The 21,765-nt window shown below is 42.0% G+C and overlaps 1 long non-coding RNA gene across 1 annotated transcript; it reads right to left on the reverse strand.

Annotated features, from left to right (window-relative positions):
• Window positions 1–304: 304 nt before the first annotated feature.
• Window positions 305–15,870, reverse strand: LOC114647719 (uncharacterized). The gene is made up of 4 exons (XR_003715593.2): window positions 15,780–15,870; window positions 8,713–8,734; window positions 4,417–4,453; window positions 305–390 (listed from the first exon to the last, which is right to left on the reverse strand). It is a non-coding gene; the product is annotated as an uncharacterized LOC114647719 (long non-coding RNA).
• Between the last annotated feature and the right edge of the window lie 5,895 nt (window positions 15,871–21,765).

Below are 21,765 nucleotides of genomic sequence, written 5' to 3' on the forward strand. Positions count from 1 at the left end.
GGATGGGAAAAGGACGTGTGAACCTCACTGCTAAGAATGTTGCTCCTGTGACTCGACTTCAGATAAGCGTTGGAAAAATAATGAATAAATGGCAAATGAATTTAAGGGACAATTTGACTGTATGAGAAATTATGTGCTGTTTCTCGTATCACTACAGCAAACATGTTGAATTTTCCAAGAAGAAAGCCAAGATCTTGATTTATTCACAGGAAATTGTCTAAAATAAAACAATCCATGAGAGCCATCATGGCTGAGTGACAAGACTGTGTTATCAACCTGGATTGACAATTGAAGACACAAGGAGTAGGTATGCATGACTACTTTATTTCATTTGACTACAGAGTGTTTTTAGTGATTAAAGTCTTCAGTGGATGCTTGTCGTCTCTTCATCTGCAGGAGAAAACGGAAACAAAGATGAATGAGCAGATTACAGCAAATGTAACAATTAAACATTCAATGAAAGGACTGCAGGACATCGAATTGACAAGAAGACCAGTTGTCAGAAGAGGGGATGAGACTAAGGAGCCAAGATTGGTTATGACAAAAATGAGAAGATGTTTTAATAAGCTTAAGTAGAAATGAGTGAAATGATTCACACAAAATAAAATTTGCAGAGAACACCAGAAGCTTAAGAAATATGAATAACGAGAGGAGATCACTCAGTCCATCAAGCCCGTTTGTTCAGCTAATCCCTAAGCTGTCCCAACTCCGTGTGAAATGCACTGGATTCAGGAAGTATTCAGTCTCCTTCTCTGTCTGTACACTTTATGGTGCTGTAGATTTCTTTTCCAAAGGATAAATTGTCCATTTTTGCCCATCAGTCTATACTCAATAACTGAAAATTACAAAGTGAGAAAATATTGTTCACAACAGTTTGCAAATTTAAAAAAGTCTAAAACTGAAATCTTTCATTTATTCCTAAAATTATTCTGTTTGCTATGTAACTCCACATCGTGGTAAGGTTCATCCTGATTTATTTAGTGATCCTTGAGATGTATTGAGAACCTGTTTAGAGTCCACCTGTGGCAAACTGAATGGATTGGACATCATTCAGAAAGACACACATGGAAAGGGGGCTTATACAAAGTACTATGTACTATGAATGAGAATTTTCAGTTTTTCAGGGTAGCGGAAAAGCCTGTTCAACATGTAAAATGAGACGCCATCTTCTGGGGACAGTCTCCTTTTATACCGGTCCAGAAAAGATTGGGGGGGGGGGGCAGGGGGGCTTGTTTTGTTTTAGTGACCTCAAGGGGCAGTTTCTTGAAGACTGTGAAGGAAGAAGTAGAGAAGATGGTTAGCACCAGTACCCCCTCTTGTCCTGGGGTGGTTTTACTTATTTTATGCGAGCCTGAAAGATGACCTTCAGGCATACATGGGTGAAAAGAATCATTTTAAATAAATTAAAAAAAAAATTACAAAAAAAATCTTTCAACAACTGCACAAACATTGTCTATGTGCATTGGCTTTTGGCTCCGGGGCGATCACGCCTGAAATTACTAAGCGTTACTGTTTGTGGCTGTGTATTGGAACCTCCAAATCCTGCTACCTCCTCCTGCTATGCTTTCTGCTGCTTGCTATCGCTGCTCACCTACGCTACCACACCCGCCTGTACTACTGGTTCCACTGTGCTGTGCTGCTTCTCCACTGCTATTCAGATAAGTATTGCCCAGTATCATGCTAAAATACTCTCATGACAAACTCCTTCTTATTAAACAGTTTGTTCAGAGCAAATGGTCTGACTGCAACATCCTAAAGGACACCGGTATTTTGCAGCGCCCGAAATATATACATCGCGGGTCAGGTCGCCGCCACCGCCGGGCTGCGAATGAAAAGACCACCGGCAGCATTTGCTCAGGAATACGCCGTCCTTCTCATGACCCTGGAAATAGAATTGTCGGTGTGCCAAATTTACATTATGTGGAATTAAACCCTGATCGCGGCTCTGTGCAAAAAGAAGCCTCATTAACTAATATTGCACTGTTTAACTCGAGGTCTCTTAATGGCAAAGCATTGGTGCTGTCAGAACTCATCACTGACACCAAACTTGATATTCTGTGTTTAACTGAGACTTGGCAAAAGCCAAACGAATTTGCGTCTCTCACAGATGGCAGAATAATAGAAAGTGGCCATGATAACCCAAGGGTTTTGTTCTCTGTAGTTAATAAACTACTCGAACCCGCATCTGGCCCAACTACCTCTTCTACTGAAGTCTGTGAGGAATTCCTCCACTTTTTCCGTAACAAAATTAAAGATCTAAATATTTCAACTAACATAAAAACATCATCTGTTTATATCTCTCCCTGTTTTCCCACTCCATCCAACTCCTTGTCTAAGTTCTCACCAGTCACTTCTGCGTTTGTTAATAACCTGCTTTGTAAGATGAGGCCGACTACTTGTGTACTGGACCCCATCCCCACCACACTACTTAAATCCTGCCTTCATGCCATAATCCCGACTGTTACAACAATAATAAACTCATCCCTTGACACTGGCTCCATGCCGCTCACTTTTAAAATTGCTTCTGTAACCCCAATGTTAAAAAAGTCTGGCCTTGATGCTGACAATCTTAACAATTTCCGGCCTATTTTCCACTTACCTTTCCTGTCAAAAGTTCTTGAGCGTGTTGTAGCTTCCCAACTCACCAATTACCTAACCTCTAATAATTTGATGGAACCCTTTCAGTCTGGTTTCAGGGCGCGGCACAGCTGTGAAACTGCTCTGCTACGGGTAACCAATGATTTGCTTATGGCAGCAGACTCTGGACAAACTAGCATATTAATTCTGTTAGACCTCAGTGCAGCATTTGACACTGTTAGACATGACATCCTACTGTCCAGAATGGAGAACATGCTGGGTATCTCTGGCACTGCCCTCCAGTGCTTCAAGTCCTATCTGACTGATAGGCAAGAGTTTGTTAGTCTTGGCAACAGCAAGAGTCCCTCAAGACTCTGTCCTCGGTCCTCTGCTTTTCTGTATTTACATGCTTCCCCTTGGCCATATTATCCGTAGTTATGGACTGGGTTATCATTTTTATGCAGATGATACTCAACTCTACTTCAATGTTAAAAGTGGAACTTCATCAGAGCTTTCTCAGCTCACAACCTGCCTTAGTGAAATTAAAACCTGGATGGAGCAGAACTCTTTAAAATTAAATTGCAATAAAACTGAACTCCTGCAAATTGGGACTAAAATGCAACTTAATAACATGAGCTCCTTCCCAGTCCATCTTGGCAGTGATTTCATCAGACCTGCCTCTACTGTAAAAAATCTTGGTGTCATTTTTGATTCCTCCCTCACTTATTCCGCCCACATAAATCACATTAAGAAACTTTCTTACTTTCACCGCCGTAACATATCCCGTGTTCGCTCCTTCCTCTCCTTCTCTAATGCTGAGAAACTTGTCCATGCTTTTATCACATCCCGCATCGATTATTGTAATTCCCTACTGGCAGGTGCCCCTTCTAATCTTATATCACAGCTCCAGCTTATTCAAAACTCAGCTGTAAGAGTCCTGACATGAACCAGCAGCAGCGAGCACATCACACCCATCCTGCTCCATCTTCACTGGCTCCCTGTGTCCTACAGAATCGAATATAAAATCCTACTAATAACCTACAAAGCCTTAAATAATCTCGCACCAAACTACATCAGTGACCTTGTCCATCACTATGTGCCTGCCCGCCCACTAAGGTCCTCTGATTCTGGCAATCTTGTTGTACCCCACACTAATCTACACTCCATGGGTGACAGGGCCTTCAGCTGTATAGCGCCCAGACTCTGGAATGACCTACCGAAATTAATCAAGTCAGCTGACTCCATGAATTCTTTTAAAAAACAACTCAAAACTCATCTGTTCAGGAAGGCTTTTAGCTCTACTTGACTTTATTACCTTTCTCTCAGTTTACTTCTCTGTCAAGATGTTCATGTAACCTGTGTGTGTGTGAGACCATCAATTATGTTGTCTGTTTTTTTTCAGAATTTACTGTCTTAATCTTCTTTATTTATTTATCTGGTTTGTACAATGCTATATACTGTATATTCTGCCGTTCTTTATTATATTCTGTAAGTGCCTTGAGCATGGGAAAGGCGCTATATAAATAAAATGTATTATTATTATTATTATTATTATTATTATTGGCGACCGTTTCAAAACAATCACACGAAGGATGTGCACTAAATCTGCATCAGTATGGAAGTGGATACGTGACTTATCTCTCCTACTGTGATTATGTTAATGTTTTGGCATTTACATGTTTCTGTTAAACATAATAAAATATTTTAGGTGATGAAAATAAATCTCAGTCCTTTTTGCCCATTTTTGTCACGCTGAGGAGGTTAGCAGAAGCTAATCGGGACACAGACAGAGGAAAGACACCGACACACTCATATGGTGTCTCACACTCAGTGCCTTACCTTTACGAGTTGCGACAGAACAGCCTGGCTAAACCTCCTGTAAAAGAAGTAAAGCATTAAAATGAAGTACTCTAATAAAGAATTGTCCAACATTCGTGCTGAGGTATATAATAAAAACAAATAAAGATATCCGACTGAAAACTTCTACACTTCAAGTGGACAAATAACTCATGATAATTATAAGACCCATGAAATTCATCAACCACTAATAATAATAATAATTCTTTACATCTACATAGCGCTTTCCTCACTACTCAAAGCACTTTACATAGTGAGTGCGGAGCCACTTGAACCAACACCAATGTGTAGCATTCACCTGGATGATGAGATGGGAGCCATTTTTGGTGCCAGTACACTCACCACACATTAGCTGTTCAGTGGTGAAGGGGTAAGAGATATTTAACTAATTAGAGACAGGGGAGAATTAAGTGGCCAGAATGACTAAGCCATGTGAGGCAATTTAGCCAGGACATCAGGATACACCCTGCTCATTACGAAGAAACTTTTAAAAGCTCATAGAGTCAGGACATCAATTTTACGTCTCATCTGAAGGACGGTGCTATTTTTACATCACCAGGGAAATCATTGCTGCTGTCACTGATTGCAGAAGCTCACAGTTTCATATTTTCCATAGGCTTATAGAAACTTCTTCAAAGATGAACTCATTTCTTCTGCATGTCCTGATCATTATACACACCGATATTACACTATTTCTACATTGCACTCTACTGGCATTTTTCACTGTCTCATATTATCTTTTCTTTGCATGATAACTTGCAGTTTTACACATGTTGTGGAGAATAACAAAATTGCTCAGTTATGCTGTAATAACTTTGAATTGAATTGAGAAAAAGTACTACCAGGCCAAGGGTGGACAGGCTAGAGAAGTTAGTCCAGAACAAGTAGAAGAAGAAGACTGTGGAGGGGAAAGGAAAAGGTAAGTTAAAGGTAAGACTGGGGACACTGAATGTTGTAACAATGACCAGGATGAGGAAGACATTTGTCAGATTTGGTGGTGTGATGGACAGCACACATGGGCCAGTATCATGCAAGAATAGGGGGAGAAAACCTATCAGTGAATACATGCTCCCCTGATACGCTTGGTGGCAGCATCCCTGGGTGATTCTACTTGTACAGTCACCTACAAGACATGCTGAGAATGAGAGTCCAATAGGGCAGCCTTGTTGGGTTCTGTGGAAGCCACTGTAGGGATCCTGCAGGGAAATTTAATTCTGTTTGACCCACGAGTGCTTCTAACGGGTTCTGCTGTGACACTGAAAATACTCCCAGGTCTAAGATAAAAGGAGATGCTTGAGAGTCAGAATTGAGTGTGGAGAATGGATAAAGCTCACATAGAAGGTGTGGAAAAGAAGAACAATAGGGAGGACGAAGAACTGTGTTTTGTTTTGACTATAAAGAAACCTTTCAAGAAAGGTATTGTGTACATATTATTATAATCAGGATGTGTGTCTGTAAGGTTGTCTCTGGTGTTTTGGGTACTGTAGCCCCCCATGGTGGTCACAATAGAAAGGATGAAAGTGGGAATGCTGTGTGTGCAGAAAATGAGGTGGAAGAGAATAAGGGAAGAGAATTGGGAGGAAGCTTTAAATTGCTCTACAGTGGAGCAAATGAACAATGGAGAAATTGTACAGGTCTAGTAGTATCCAAAGAACTAAAGATAGTCTTGTCAGTGTGAATAGGAGGAGAGATACGGTGAGGAGTGTCAAGCTGGTCCTTGGTGAGACTGTAGTTCATGCCATTTGTGCATACAGTATGATCCTCAAGTGGGCTATGAGGAAGAAGAGAAGGATGTTTTCTGGGCATATTGGATGAAGAGCTTAGCGTAGCACAAGAAGGAGAAAAGGTGATTGTTGGTGGTGATCAAAATGGGCTTGTGGGAAAGAGTAGAGAAATTATGGAGAGGGGGCATGGAGGATGGGGAGGTGAGCAGATAAATAAAAGTAAATCAACTTGTGAAAGCTGATTTTGGAAAGCTAAATAAACTTTCTAAAGTGTAGAATATCTCATTTGAAAGAGATAAAGCACTGTTAGGTCATAGATGTGGAAAGTCTGACAGTGCAGCATAAAGGTGTGGTGATGGACTGGGAGATAAGAATCAGCAGAAGAATAAAACCATAGCAGTAGCACCAAGGATAAAGTGGTGGAGATTTAAAGATGAAGGGATTATGAACAGGTTTCAGGAGAAAGTTTGAAATAAAGTGCAGTCATTTAAGAGTGTGGAGTAATGGTGGGAGAAGGATAGCAAAGTAGTTTTAAGAGTAGATGAACAGGTGTTAGGTAAGATGACAGGAAGGATCCCACCTGGGGACAAAGAAACATAGTGGTGAAACAGAGAGTTACAGGATGTGATAAAGGATAAGAAAGCGGTAAAGAAGACATGGTACCAATCAGGAAAGGGACAAGATAAAGAAATAAATTGGCAGACAAACAGGGAGGCACAGAAGGCAGTGGCAAGAGCCCAGGGACAGACTTTGGAGGAGGTATATGAAGAACTGGAGACAAAAGATGGGGAAAGAGAAAAAGGTTTAGAATAACAAAACTTAAGAACAAGGCTGGGAAGGATTTTAGTCAGAAAAAGCAGATGAAAGATGAGCAAGGTGTGGTTTCAAATGAGCATGATAAGATTACAATAGATGGAAGAGGTTCTTTGAAATGCTGTTGAATGAAGACAATCCAAATGCGGTATTTGGGGTTGGATACCCAAATGAAGGACTAGTACCAAAACTAAGGAGGGATAAAGTAAGAAAGCACTAAAAAGAATGAAAAATGGATGAAATAATAGTAGACGTGTGGAATTGTTTAGGAGAAGAGGAAGTAGATGTGTTGTGGGAGAGAAATGGAGGAACACTGTGACGCTACTCATTTATAAGGAGAAAGGCAATATTCAGGATTGTGGAAACGATTAAAGGAAAAAGCTGATGTCACACACAAATAAAATTTGGGAAAGGGTTAAAGAGAGAAGGCTGAGGGAAGAGACCAAAATAGGAGAGGAACAGTTTGGTTTAATGCCAGGGAGACGAACAACTGATGTAAGGTTTGCATATAGTGTTTACTGATTTGGAGAAGGCGCCACATCAGGAAGTCTGGAGGTGCATAAGAGGCAAAGAAGTACCAGAGAAGTGTTTGTGGATTGTATGTGTGGATTGGGCAGTAAAGGGAGCACAGCAGGAGAAGTTTGATGTACTACAAATCAGAATGTTCAGATGGATGTGTTGAGTTACAAGGATGGACAGAGTAAGAAATGAGAATATCAGAGGTTACAGCAAATGTGAGAGAGGTATATAAGTGAGTACAGGAAGGTAGGCTGAAGTGGTATGGATATGTGAGGAGGAGAGACAATGAATATGTGGGAGAAAGAGGGATGGGGATGGAAGGGAAAATGAGGGATGCTGAAGTGATGGAGAATAGATAAAGTAAAAGATGACCTGAAGGAATAAGGTCTGACCAAGAAGGAGGTGCAGGACCGAGCTGTATGGAGAAGGTTGATCAAGCACCCTGATTGCACATAGAAGTAGAAAAAGAAGAATAGGATGAAGACAGGAAATAAGGAGAAATCCTGAGAAATTTGACAAAATTGGAGAACAGACATTAAACATGGCCTATATGTGGTGCATAACTGCAGAAGTGGCTTGAACTAAACCTAATGTTGGTTGACCACTCTCATCGGTGTGCATTAGTATATCCTCAGCTCATGACTATTGATGTCTAGGAAGACATTGTTCCTCTTTATTTTTTCATTATCTGTGCAAGGAGGGTCTCTTTTACCCTTTGTTATTGGAAGCTGACAAAACAGACAGGAGCTGATGAGATGGCAGCATTAGAGGCTTGGCACCACAGCACCTGGTGATGTCTATGAATTGCAGACGTCAAGCAGTCATAGTATATGAGGGATATGTGACAAAGTCCTAAATATGACGGCTTAATAGAAATGCTATTGCTGTGTCCAAACATTATGGGACACTGAAATGGAGTTACCATGTAGAGAAAGTGTTGTAATTTCCATATGGTGTGACCAAAATGTAGGCAAATACCCAAACAGAAAAATCTGCATTGTGCTTTTTAATGATGTCTGAATTGTTTGATTTGGAATTTTGGAGCAGAGGGGAAAAACAAAGAAAAATGTGCCTAAGACTCAAACATTATGGAGAGCACTGTATGTGCTTTTCTGTAGTTACAAGATCTCAAGGTAATTCAATACAAAACAAACCATATTGAATAATGAGATAAGTCCAAATTTGTATAAGGTTCATATTTCATAATAAATGAAAATCTTACCAGGGCATTCATTTGGAGCTCCCTGAAAGAGAAAAACATGTGACTGATCAGAAGAGTAAAGCATTGGATTTTGGTTTTCTATATCAATGATAACTTCACATGACAATCACAGAACAATAAAAATGAAATAAATTAAAAATAAAGAATCCCTGATGGGCACTCAGATGAGTGAAAGACGTTCACATCTGTAAGAGAGCAGCTACTCCATGGTAGCTGCCAGTGCATTTTAAAGTCTATGATGACTAATTAGCTGCCATTTTTGCTTGCATTTTATAGACTTCACTGACAGAATCTACCTGTTTTGTAAAGACAATAGTTGTGCCTTTCCAAAAAGAAACAATGAAATTCTATGAGAAGCTGGCATTCTGAAAATTAAATGAAATGTAACCCTCTGGAATATCATCATCAACAGGTCAATATGTTTGCCTTGTACAGTGGATTCAGAAAGTATTCAGATCCCTCCACCTCCTTCAAATTTTGCTATGTTACAGCCTTGTGCTAAAATCATCAAAATTATTTTTTTATTCATCAAACAACACCCAATACCCCAGAATGATCAATAGTGAAAAATAAATTTTTGTAAAGTTATTCAAAATAAAAATCTGAAGTAGCACATTATTGTACTATTACTCAGCACTTAGTTGAAGAACCATTGGCAGCAATTCCAGCCTGGAGTCTTCTTCTGTGCTGATCCTCTCAAGCCCTGTGTGGTTGATTGGGGATTGTTGGTGGGTTAAAGTCCGGGGTCTAACTGAGCAATTCAAGGACATTCTCAGAAGTGTCACTATGCCACTCTTGTACTGTCTCTGTGATGTCCCAGTCTGAACTCCAGAGCACTCTGGAGCAGGTTTCCAATAAGGATATCTCTGTACTTTGTTTCAGCTTTCCCTACTTGAAACCCCACACCATGATGTTTCCACTACCGTACTTCGCTGTTAGAATTGCATTCAACTGTTGATGAGTGGCATCTGGTAGACATGATGCTACTCTTGGTTTCATCAGACTAGATAATCTTGTTTCACACAGCCTGAGAGTCCTTTAGGTTTCTTTTTACAAACTCTAAGCTGACTTATATATTTTTATTACTTAGGAGAGGCTTCTGTCTTTAATAAAGCTCATATTGGTGGACTGTTTTCATTCTGGAAGTTTCTTTCATCTCCACATAGGTTCTCATCGGGTTCTTGGTCACCTCCCTTACCAAGGCCGTTCTTGCACAATTGCACTGTTTCTCCAGGTGGCCAGCTGTAGGAAGAATTGTGATTGTTCCAAACTTCTTCAGTTATTTTTCTATCTTTCCTCAGATCTGTGCTGACACAATATTATATTAAAACTCTGCAGGTAGTTCCTTGGATCTCGAGTGGAAATTGTCTTTTCACACAACCTTTGGGGGTCAGAGTGCAAGGTCACCTGAAGCAATGTATCTGGATAACATAGACAAATATGTGAGAATGCTATTCATAGACTTAATCTACGCCTTCAACACAATCATCCCTCAAAAGCTGGTTGTAAAACTGAGCAGGTTGGGTCTGAACACCACCCTCTGCAATTGGATCCTGGACTTCTTGACAGAGAGGCCCCAGTCAGTTTGGATGGGCACTTCCAGCATCATCACACTGAGCACTGGAGCGCCACAGGGCTGCGTGCTTAGTCCACTGCTCTTCACCCTGCTGACACACGACTGCACAGCCACGCACAACACAAAACCACATCATCAAGTTTGCGGATGATACGATAGTGCTGGGACTGATAAGCAGTAATGATGAAACAGCATACAGAGATGAGGTGGAACGGCTGTCAGCATGGTCTTGAGTAAGCAGAAAAAACATTATTAATTGTAATGATTATAAGTATCCATCCATCCATCCATTATCCAATCTGCTATATCCTAACTACAGGGTCACGGGGGTCTGCTAGAGCCAATCCCAGCCAACATACGGTGCGCAAGGCAGGAAGTAGACCCCAGGCAGGGCCCAGGCCACCGCAGATGATTAAAAGTATTTAACTCAAAAAATACCAATGACTGTATTTCGTACTAATCATGCTGCAGATAACTATATGATTTTTACTTCTATATGATTTGATCTGCATTTAGGTAGGAAAGGAATTATGTTTACGCACAGAATATGAGACTGACTTACATTCTTCTATGTGAAAGTGCCAACCTCTTGATATTAACAGAACATCCTGTGATATTATAAATCAATGTGATTGTTTTCTTCACTCTTGCTTAAAAATATAAGACAAAAATGTAATTTATGAATTAATAAATAAGGATTATTAATCTAATCAAACAAATACAATCTAATGAAGATATTAAAGTTATAAGAATGTAATCTCTTTATAACTAATGCAATGAACTTTAAGAAACTGCTTAAATTGGGTTTGTGTGTGTGTACTGAGAAGGGCACATTCTTTAGAAAATATAAGTGCCTGGTACTGCTTTGTTTTTCTATACTCCTGTATGTCATTAATTAAAGATGTAGCCCGTAATCTATGTATGACCTCAAAATGAACTGTTATGTTTTTTTCTGTTCTTTCTTTGGCTAATGAATAAGCTAGGTAATATAAAGAGGATTTTTTTCTTTTAAGCAAGACTGTCTGTTCTGACCAGCCAGTGGCACTGAGTCGTTCCCAACTTCCAGCGACCACAGTGTGAAGACGACAATCTATCTGTCAATGTTAACAAGACAAAAGAGATAATCGTGGACTTCAGAAAATCACATCCTACCCACATCCCACTCAGCATCAACAGTTTAGATGTGGAGACTGTTAGGAATTCCAAGTTCCTCAGTGTGCACATAACTGAGGAACTTACATGGATGCATAACACCTCATCACTAATCAAGAAAGCCCAGCAGAGACTACACTTCCTGAGTGTGGCTGAAGCGAGCGAGTCTTCCCCCTTCCATCCTCACCATGTTATACAGAGGCACCATTGAGAGTGTTCTGACCAGCTGCATCACTGTCTGATATGGCAACTGCAACATATCAGACCGCAAGCTCCTGCAAAGGATAGTGAAGACAGCAGAGAACATTATTAAGGTGCGTCTCCCTTCACTACAGGACATATTTTACAAACGCAGTGTCCGCAAGGCCTGCAGCATTGAGCAGGACCCCTTACACCCCCTAACAGGGATTTTTCACACTTCTGCCATCCAAGAGAATATACTGCAGCATCAGAGCCAGATCTGCCAGGCTGCAGGAGAGTTTTTACCCCCAAGCTGTCAGACTCCTTAACACCAGTCTGCCCCCTGGGATCTTCCACACGGCCTCAACCAGCTCTAAAAACAGAACTTTTATACATGCGAGCCACTGTCCTGCAAAGATAAGTGTGCAGGTAGAGAAGAACTGAAAATCTCATACTGACCTTTAAGGATTTTGACATTCTTGATACCTTTCTGCTCTGAAACATTCTGACCTGTCATTGTTTACACATGACTTAAACAACTATTATCATACACTGATAATTTCTGTATTATCTGTATCTATTATTTATTTATTTATTATCTATACTAATAAAAGGCAAAGCCCTCACTGACTCACTCACTGACTGACTGACTGACTGACTCACTCATCACTAATTGTCCAACTTCCCGTGTAGGTGGAAGGCTGAAATTTGGCAGGCTCATTCCTTTCAGCTTACTTACAAAAGTTAGGCAGGTTTCATTTCAAAATTCTACGCATAATGGTCATAACTGGAACCTGTTTTTTGTCCATATACTCTAATGGAGGAGGCGGAGTCACGTATCGCGTCATCACGTATTACGCCTCCTACGCAATCACGTGAACTGGAAACAAGGAAGAGATTTACAGCACGAGTCAAACGCGGGAACGAAGGTAAATGACGTTAATTGTTGAGTGTCTTTTAATACTGTGTAATTGTTGAGTGTCTTTTAATACTGTGTAAGCATACATATTAACAGATGTGCAATTAAACGTGTGCATTTACGGGGTGATTTCTCAGGCTTAAAGCTCGAAGTGATCACTTGAGTGAAGGCAGCTTCACAAAAACACAGATCCTTAACAAATTGTTAGTGGTATATTTTCACTCAATTTAAAAAGGTTTTCTTTTCTTCTTAATAAAAATTTAAAAGCAGTACTTTGCCGGTGCCAAGCGCGGGGATTTCAGCGACTGACGCATACAGATATATTCATGAGTGCAGGTACTATGGAAACAGATGGAGATAGATATAGATATAGATAGATAGATAGATAGATAGATAGATAGATAGATAGATAGATAGATAGATAGATAGATAGATAGATAGATAGATAGATAGATAGATAGATAGATATGTGTATGTATGTAGATATGTATATATGTGTATATATATATGTAGATATGTAAATATGTATATGTATATATATATGTCTGTATGTATATATATATATATATATATATGTCTGTATGTATATATATATATGTATTGTAAAAACTTGAGGTCTCCGTGACCCCTTGAACCCTTGGATCAGACGTCAGACACCAGATAAAAGTCCAATTATTATTTATTATATAATAATAATGTGCACCAAGCACCCTCCACTCCACAATACTAATATAATTAATCAATACACAATACAATAATCCTCCACACTCCCAGACACTTCGCCACCCTTCCTCCCAGCTCAGCTCAGTGTACTGGGCTTCCCAGAGTCCTTTTATACACCCTGACCCGGAGGTGTTCCCGTTCAACAGTCCACAGTTCCTTTTCCCTTCCGGGTCAGGGTAAACAGTTCTTTTCTTCAACCCGGGAGCACGTTGTTTCTTCCTGTCACGTGACCGTGACGTACTCCCGGGTTATAGGGCACATGCGAGCCTACGAGCCCCCCTACAGCGACGCCTGGTGGCCCCCAAGGTATCCAGCAGGGCTGTGTATAAAAACTACATAGTCCATGAGGCCCTGCTGGAACTCGGGGCATGTCCACGCTGCTGGGAGAGCTCCTCCTGGTGGCCTGGGGGTGAGGGCCGGAGAAAGAAGCCGGCAATCCACCACAGTATGTATGTATGTATGTATGTATGTATGTATGTATGTGTATATATATATATGTATGTGTATGTATGTATGTGTATACTGTATGTATATATGTATATGTGTGTGTGTATGTATGTGTTTATATGTATGTGTATATATATGTTGATATATGTATATATATGTGGATGTGTATATGTATATATATATATGTATATATGTAGATATGTGTATATGTAGATATGTATATATAAGTATATATGTTTATGTATATATATGTTTACATAACCTCTTTAACACACTACTTCTCCGCTGCGAAGCGCAGGTATTTTGCTAGTATTACATATCTATTGACTATATTTATGTATCTAGATTGCACAATACCATACATTGCATCAATGTTCATATTGCTTGCTACACGTCAATATTGCTGCTACTTCTTTGTCTTGTCTTTGTACAATGTCTTGTTTGTGTTTTAATTTAAAATTTTAATTTATTTTTAATTTATTATTTGCACTTCATGTTGTTACACTGTTAACCCTGAGCTTCGCAATTTCGTCTATCTGTATTCTTGTATATGGTTGAGATGACAATAACGTTCATTTTGACTTTGACTTTAATGAAGTAGGATCCCTTCTGGCAGTAACAAAATTTGAAGTGGCATCCTTCCAGATACCTGTGCAGATCTTTGGCCACTGGCCCATCACTTCTGTTCAACTATGGGACCTTTTATAGATGGGTGTGTGCCTTTCTTAATCAGTCAAATCAAATGATTTCACCTCAGATGGACTCCAAACAAGGTGTAGGATCAATGATGATAAAAAGAAAGGGGTGCACCTGACAAAAAATGTTTCTGTCATAGCAAAGAGTCTGTGATACCCGTGTTCTCTGTACTTTACATCATTGTGTCACACCTGGATAATGAAAACTGTTGTGCCAGTCTACCATGTATTGACCAGAGTTTAGAATTTAAAGGATAAGTCTGATATTTTTCAACTCAAAGTTATTTCTTCACAAACATGGTACAGACTTGGACACTGCTGGGTGTGGCAGTAGTGCTGTAATAAAGGTCTCAACAATTCTCCATCCACCTCGTGGTGGTGACCACAGACCCCAACAAGGCTGAGCCTCCAAACTCTAAACCCATAGCACTGTAACAAGGGCTGCCCTCTGCCGTTCTGGGGGAGATAACACCCTGCACAAACTCTCTCCTCAGGTCCTTCCGTCATGAAGGCTTCCCAGCCAGATAAAACCCCCAGCCATCTGTCACACAATTTTAACTAAATACTGAATACAGTAAAACATTTGTTAGTGTCCCCAAGCTTAGTTTCTTTACAGCTTTTTATTCATACCTTCTGCGATATACAGATATTAGGCCATTTCTCCCTTCTTTCGATACACAAGGTAATAATATCATCATTTCAATCACCAGCTTCCACCCGTTCAGTGAGACAGTGGATTCCATGCTTTATCAGCACCATCCTGTTCACCTTCTAACAGACTCATGATTGGACCACCTCTTTCCCCAACTGTTGACAACCTTTGTCCCCCCTTTCTGATGATTGGTCACTAGATTGCATTCAGATTTGGTATGAATAATCTTCCATAAATTATTTCCAAATTGGCCTCTGAAAACTATTGAATGAAGGGTTTGAATATTTCAATAAATGAGAGATTTCAATTTTTCATTTTGAATCAGTTTCCAAACCTTTATGAACACATGTCTCCACTTTGTCATAAAGGGTTGTTGAGAGCTGATTGATGGGCAAGAATGGCAAATTTCTCCATTTCAGATATTAAATGTAGAGCACAATACAGAGTTCAGAAAGTGGAAGGAGTCTGAACACACACTGAACCCACTGTAGCAACAAAGTAAAGAAAATCTGCAAATATGAAATGTACACGAGTACTGGTCTCTTGCTAAGCTCATAGTTATATATAAAATATGCAAACTAAAAAATGAAAATCAGCAAGAATTTAAAACCATTTCATTCTGTTAACTGTTATGTCTGAGAAGACCCTGCAGTATTCATTTCACATTTAGCTAAACTGACCAGAAATAAGGAAGGAGTCACCTAGTAGAGTGTTAATACTCACCGCAGACACCATTGCCACAAGCAGAGTGACGGTGGCGAGGAAGCAAACTGCTTTCACAGCAAACATGGTGATGATTGTCTCAGAGGATGAGGTGACAGGATCTGTAAATGCTTGGGCGTACTATGCACTTTTATAGTCAGATTATGCAAATACATCAATTCTGAAATAAAAAGTGATCTCACTAACATGGACTGGCATGTAAAATGGGCATATAATAAATTGTTTAGCTCTTTGTCATTAATACACAAAATTTGACTATTTAGGACTTAAAGGTAGTTTTAGTAAGGCACGTGTTTATTACAGCAGTTTTACAAAAGAGAATAAATGATGCATTTTAAAGTGCAGAGGTGGCGTTTACTTCAGAAATGACGGAGACCTAAGAAATAGTAAAATAAGTTAAGAAGTCTAAATAAAACAGTATGAGCTCAGGCTGTCAAACTTTTCAAAAGAGCAGTGGGCCTGACTGGAGTGGGAGCCGATTGTCCTGACCTGAGCAGTGGCTCAAGTGGAATAAACATCTGGCAGCACTCCTTGTGGTGCGCCATGAATAGCAAGAGACTTGTCCTGCTTGTGTGACCAATTCAGGGCTGTTTCAGCAACCCAAACCCCCAGACACAACCACAGTGGCACAAGTCCCAGATTCAAATAAAAGGTTTACTGTAAAAATTACCTTAACAAAAGGCTTCTTTGTAATAATAACAACAACACAAACACAGCACTCCTTTTTCCTTTTACACAACTTGTCCCAGGTGAGCTTTGTCCTCTTCCACCTTACTCCAACTTACCGGGATGATGTCCACCACGTTGTTTAATCTCAGATCAGGGATTACTTTCATATTACTTTCACTTTCCACTGCATCCACTAAACAGTGTCATCTCCAGACAGAAGAGCAGCTTCAGCGACAGACTGCTGTCACCATCCTGCTCCACTGACAGACTGAGAAGATCGTTCCTCCCCTAAACTATGCGACTCTTCAATTCCACCCGGGGGTAAACATTAACATTATACAGAGTTATTGTCTGTTTTTACCTGCATTATTATCAATCTCTAATTTAATATTGTTTTTTGTATCGGTATGCTGCTGCTGCAGTATGTGAATTTCCCCTTGGGATTAATAAAGTATCTATCTATCTATCTATCTATCTATCTATCTATCTATCTATCTATCTATCTATCTATCTATCTATCTATCTATCTATCTATCTATCTATCTATCTATCTCTATCACATCACATCGAGGAACCTCCCCGTGACAAGAGAGCCTTCCTCCAGCATTTCCCCCTAGTGGGTAATTTAATTAGAAAAAAAGTATAATTGTATGGGCGACATGGTTGCGCAGTGGTAGCGCTGCTGCCTTGCAGTAAGGAGACTCAGGTTCACGTGCGTGGAATTTGCATGTTCTCCCTGTGTTTCCTCCGGGTGCTCCGGTTTCCTCCCACGGCCCAAAGACATGCAGGTTAGGTGTATTGGAAGATCCTCAATTGTCTCTAGTGTGTGTGCTTGGTGTGTGTGTGTCCTGCGGTGGGTTGGCGCCCTGCCCAGGATTGGTTTCCTGCCTTGCGCCCAGTGCTGGCAGGGATTGGCTCCAGCAGACTTCCATGACCCTGTGTTAGGATGTAGTGGGTTGGATATGTGATATGACATGATATATGGTATGGAGATATAGATATGGAGACATATCTTGTGTTGTTCTCACATGTGTTGAATGTGAGAAATAGGTGTGGCTGGGTGGCTTTCAGAAAAAATAAATATGATGCACAATCTGTCTATGTGAGCGTCAACAATATGCTTCCCATCAGAATACAAAATGCTGAGGTGGAGGATCACTTCATGATTTGAACGATAAAACAGATTTTATTATTACATTTACACCTTGCAACTCATAGTTCGAGGAACATTCTGCTTGTTATGTGATATCAGAGTAAGATGAAGTCAGTAGATGGATTGGGAGAGCATGGTGGGTCATGAGGTCAATGGAAAGGAGTGTGTGACACTCCAGATATCTATGCAAAAGGACGAAGGTCCAAGTCTTTAGAGTCCTGGTGCTTCCTGTCTTGCTATAAGGTTGTGAGACATGGACGCTATCCAGTGACCTGAGATGAAGACTGGACTCCTTTGGTACTGTGTCTCTTCAGTGAGTCCTTGGGTACTGTTGGTTTGACTTTGTGTCGAACTTTGTGATGCAGTCCTGAATGAGGCAAATTACCTACACTGTGAGGGAGCGATTCCTTGAGGGTGATCTGGCTTACAGGGACATCATTGTTTAGGATCCGAGTGGCTGGACCAGGCCAAGAGGAGGCCCATGTAACACCTGGCTGTGGCAGATAGAGGGTCATTTCCGGATGGTGGGACTGGAGCGTGTGTTGCCAGGTCACGGATTTCTGTCACATGTAAATCTCCATCCTAGGTTAAGGATTCTTAAGTCCTCTCTAAGTTCAGGACATTTCCAGTTAGAAGCCCCTTTTAAACCAGTCAGTCAGTCATTTTCCAACCGGCTATATCCTAACACAGGGTCTAGGGGGTCTGCTGGAGCCAATTCCAGCCAGCACAGGGTGCAAGGCAGGAACAAATCCCGGACAGGGAGCCAGCCCACCACAGAACACACACACACACCCACACCCACTAGGGACAATTTAGGATTGCCAGTGCACCTAACCTGCATGTCTTTGGACTGTGGGGAAAATTAGAGCACCCGGGGGAAACCCACACAGACTGGGGGAGAACATGCAAACTCCACGCAGGAAGGACCTGGGAATTGAACCCAGGTCTCCTTACTATGAGGCAGCAGTGCTAGCCACTGTGCTGCCCCTTTTAAACCACATAATCATAAATGAACTTGTTAGCAACAGGTGTTAAATATTTTGTTTAACTTTTAAGTATGTTTGTTTTGCATCTGTTTTAATAGTTGATCCGCTTTGTGTGTCACGTACTAAAAGAAATATGGAAATGTGGACATAAAAATTAAGAAGAAGGAAGGACAGCACAGTACATGTCATGCTAAGCAAACACTTCACTTTCAGTAAATGAGTTTACAAAGTTCTGCATGGAAAAGAAGTGAATACATTAATTAAAAGCACACTGCTTAAGGCTGCACATCCATCACTAGTGTGTGGTGCAGTGTGCCAAGGGTGGCAGTGCAGCGTTTTTATATAAACAGTGCAGCACAGACTCAAAATATTTAATGAGGAAATTGGATGAGTGCTCATTCATATATGAGCTCAGTCAGCACAGCCATTTCTTGGTAACACTCCATGGGTCATACTGAAAATGACACTCAAAAGGATTAAAGGGGTCTGTGACTGAGACTGGAAAAAAGACAGCGACCGAGCGTGAACTGAGGGAATGAAAAGAGTGGAAGATTTGGGTGGCCAACCTGGTGTGGTAGAAAGGAGGCAAAGTGGTTGAAATACCAGTCAGTGGAGCGGAGGGCTGAAAGGGCTATTCTGCGGACACCAAGGGTTGATGGCAGAGTGAAGGAGTTGGGCTGTGAAAATCACAGAGGAGACCAACAGGGGTGGCTGGGATGAAATCCAGAGAGGGTACTGCTGTTGTCGGTGTCTCGACAGGGGGTACGAAGATGTGAAAAATATGAAAACAAGAATTGAAAATATGAAAAATACATCTATTGAAACCAAAACAAATTAACTTAAACTACATTCTGATACTAGAAAAATAAATATAGAGTTAGATAAATGTCGATAAAAGTTAAGTAGGTATAATAAAATATGCATCTATGATATATCCATCCATCCATCTATCCATCCATCCATCCTCTTCCGCTTATCTGAGGTCGGGTTGCGGGGGCAGCAGCTTGAGCAGAGATGCCCAGACTTCCCTCTCCCCGGCCATTTCTTCTAGCTCTTCCGGGAGAATCCCGAGGCGTTCCCAGGCCAGCCGGGAGACATAGTCCCTCCAGCGTGTCCTGGGTCTTCCCCGGGGCCTCCTCCCGGTTAGACGTGCCCGGAACACCTCACCAGGGAGGCGTCCAGGAGGCATCCTGATCAGATCCCCGAGCCACCTCATCTGACTCCTCTCGATGCGGAGGAGCAGCAGCTCTACTCTGAGCCCCTCCGGGATGACTGAGCTTCTCACCCTATCTTTAAGGGAGAGTCCAGACACCCTGCGGAGAAAACTCAATTCAGCCGCTTGTATTCGCGATCTCGTTCTTTCGGTCACTACCCATAGCTCATGACCATAGGTGAGGGTAGGAACATAAATCGACCGGTAAATTGAGAGCTTTGCCTTATGGCTCAGCTCCTTTTTCACCACGACAGACCGATGCAGAGCCCGCATCACTGCGGACGCCGCACCGATCCGCCTGTCGATCTCACGCTCCATTCTTCCCTCACTCGTGAACAAGACCCCGAGATACTTGAACTCCTCCACTTGGGGCAGGATCTCGCTACCAACCCTGAGAGGGCAGTCCACCCTTTTCCGGCTGAGGACCATGGTCTCGGATTTGGAGGTGCTGATTCCCATCCCAGCCGCTTCACACTCAGCTGCGAACCGATCCAGAGAGAGCTGAAGATCACGGCCTGATGAAGCAAACAGGACAACATCATCTGCAAAAAGCAGTGACCCAATCCTGACCCCACCAAGCCGGACCCCCTCAACACCCTGGCTGCGCCTAGAAATTCTGCCCATAAAAGCTATGAACAGAATCGGTGACAAAGGGCAGCCCTGGCGGAGTCCAACTCTCACTGGAAACGGGTTCGACTTACTGCCGGCAATGCGGACCAAGCTCTGACACCGATCGTACAGGGACCGAACAGTTCTTATCAGGGGGTCTGGTACCCCATACTCTCGGAGCACCCCCCACAGGATTCCCCGAGGGACACGGTCGAACGCCTTTTCCAAGTCCACAGGGGAGGTGGGGGAGCCCACCTCCGAGTCCCCAGGCTCTTCTTCCTCATTGGAAGGCATGTTAGTGGGATTGAGGAGGTCTTCGAAGTACTCCCCCCACCGACCCACAACGTCCCGAGTCGAGGTCAGCAGCGCACCATCCCCACCATATACAGTGTTGACACTGCACTGCTTCCCCCTCCTGAGACGCCGGACGGTGGACCAGAATCTCCTCGAAGCCGTCCGAAAGTCGTTCTCCATGGCCTCCCCAAACTCCTCCCATGCCCGAGTTTTTGCCTCAGCAACCACTGAAGCCACATTCCGCTTGGCCTGCCGGTACCTATCAGCTGCCTCCAGAGTCCCACAGGACAAATATATCCATCCATCCATCCATTTTCCAACCCGCTGAATCCGAACACAGGGTCACGGGGGTCTGCTGGAGCCAATCCCAGCCAACACAGGGCAAAAGGCAGGAACCAATCCCGGGCAGGGTGCCAACCCACCGCAGGACACACACAAACATAGAGTTTGCATGTTCTCCCCGTTTCTGTGTGGGTTTCCTCCGGGTGCTCCGGTTTCCTCCCAAAGACATGCAGGTTAGGTGCACTGGTGATCCTAAATTGTTCCTAGTGTGTGCTTGGTGTGTGTGCCCTGCGGTGGGCTGGCGCCCTGCCCAGGATTTGTTCCTGCCTTGCACCTTGTGTTGGCTGGGATTGGCTCCAGCAGACCCCCGTGACCCTGTGTTAGGGTATAGAGGGTTGGATGATGACTGACTGACTGATTTCTTACATAGGGCTCTTTTGCTCCAGTACGCAACTTTATAACATTTCAGTTTCCCTCCACTCCTCCCAAGTGAGCTTGTTGTGATTCCTCTGCCTTGGATGGAGGCAGCCCCTTTTAACAATTGTATTCTCAAAGCCTGAGAAAATTTTCATTCTCCCTGAAAAGCCTACTTTCCTCAAGCACGCAAGGAAAATCTAGTGTCCTTATCAGTGCAGCAACTGCTTGTTTGGCAAATGTGTCAGTTAGCAGTGCTGAACCTACACTGACCCGTCCCCTATTCAGCCAGCCGTTTGCCCCTCCTGACACTTACACGCTGTGTTTATCACTGCCACCTCAAATCCTATCACTTACACCTCAAAT

Source organism: Erpetoichthys calabaricus, chromosome 3, assembly GCF_900747795.2.
Source record: "Erpetoichthys calabaricus chromosome 3, fErpCal1.3, whole genome shotgun sequence".
Classification (NCBI taxonomy): domain Eukaryota; kingdom Metazoa; phylum Chordata; class Cladistia; order Polypteriformes; family Polypteridae; genus Erpetoichthys; species Erpetoichthys calabaricus.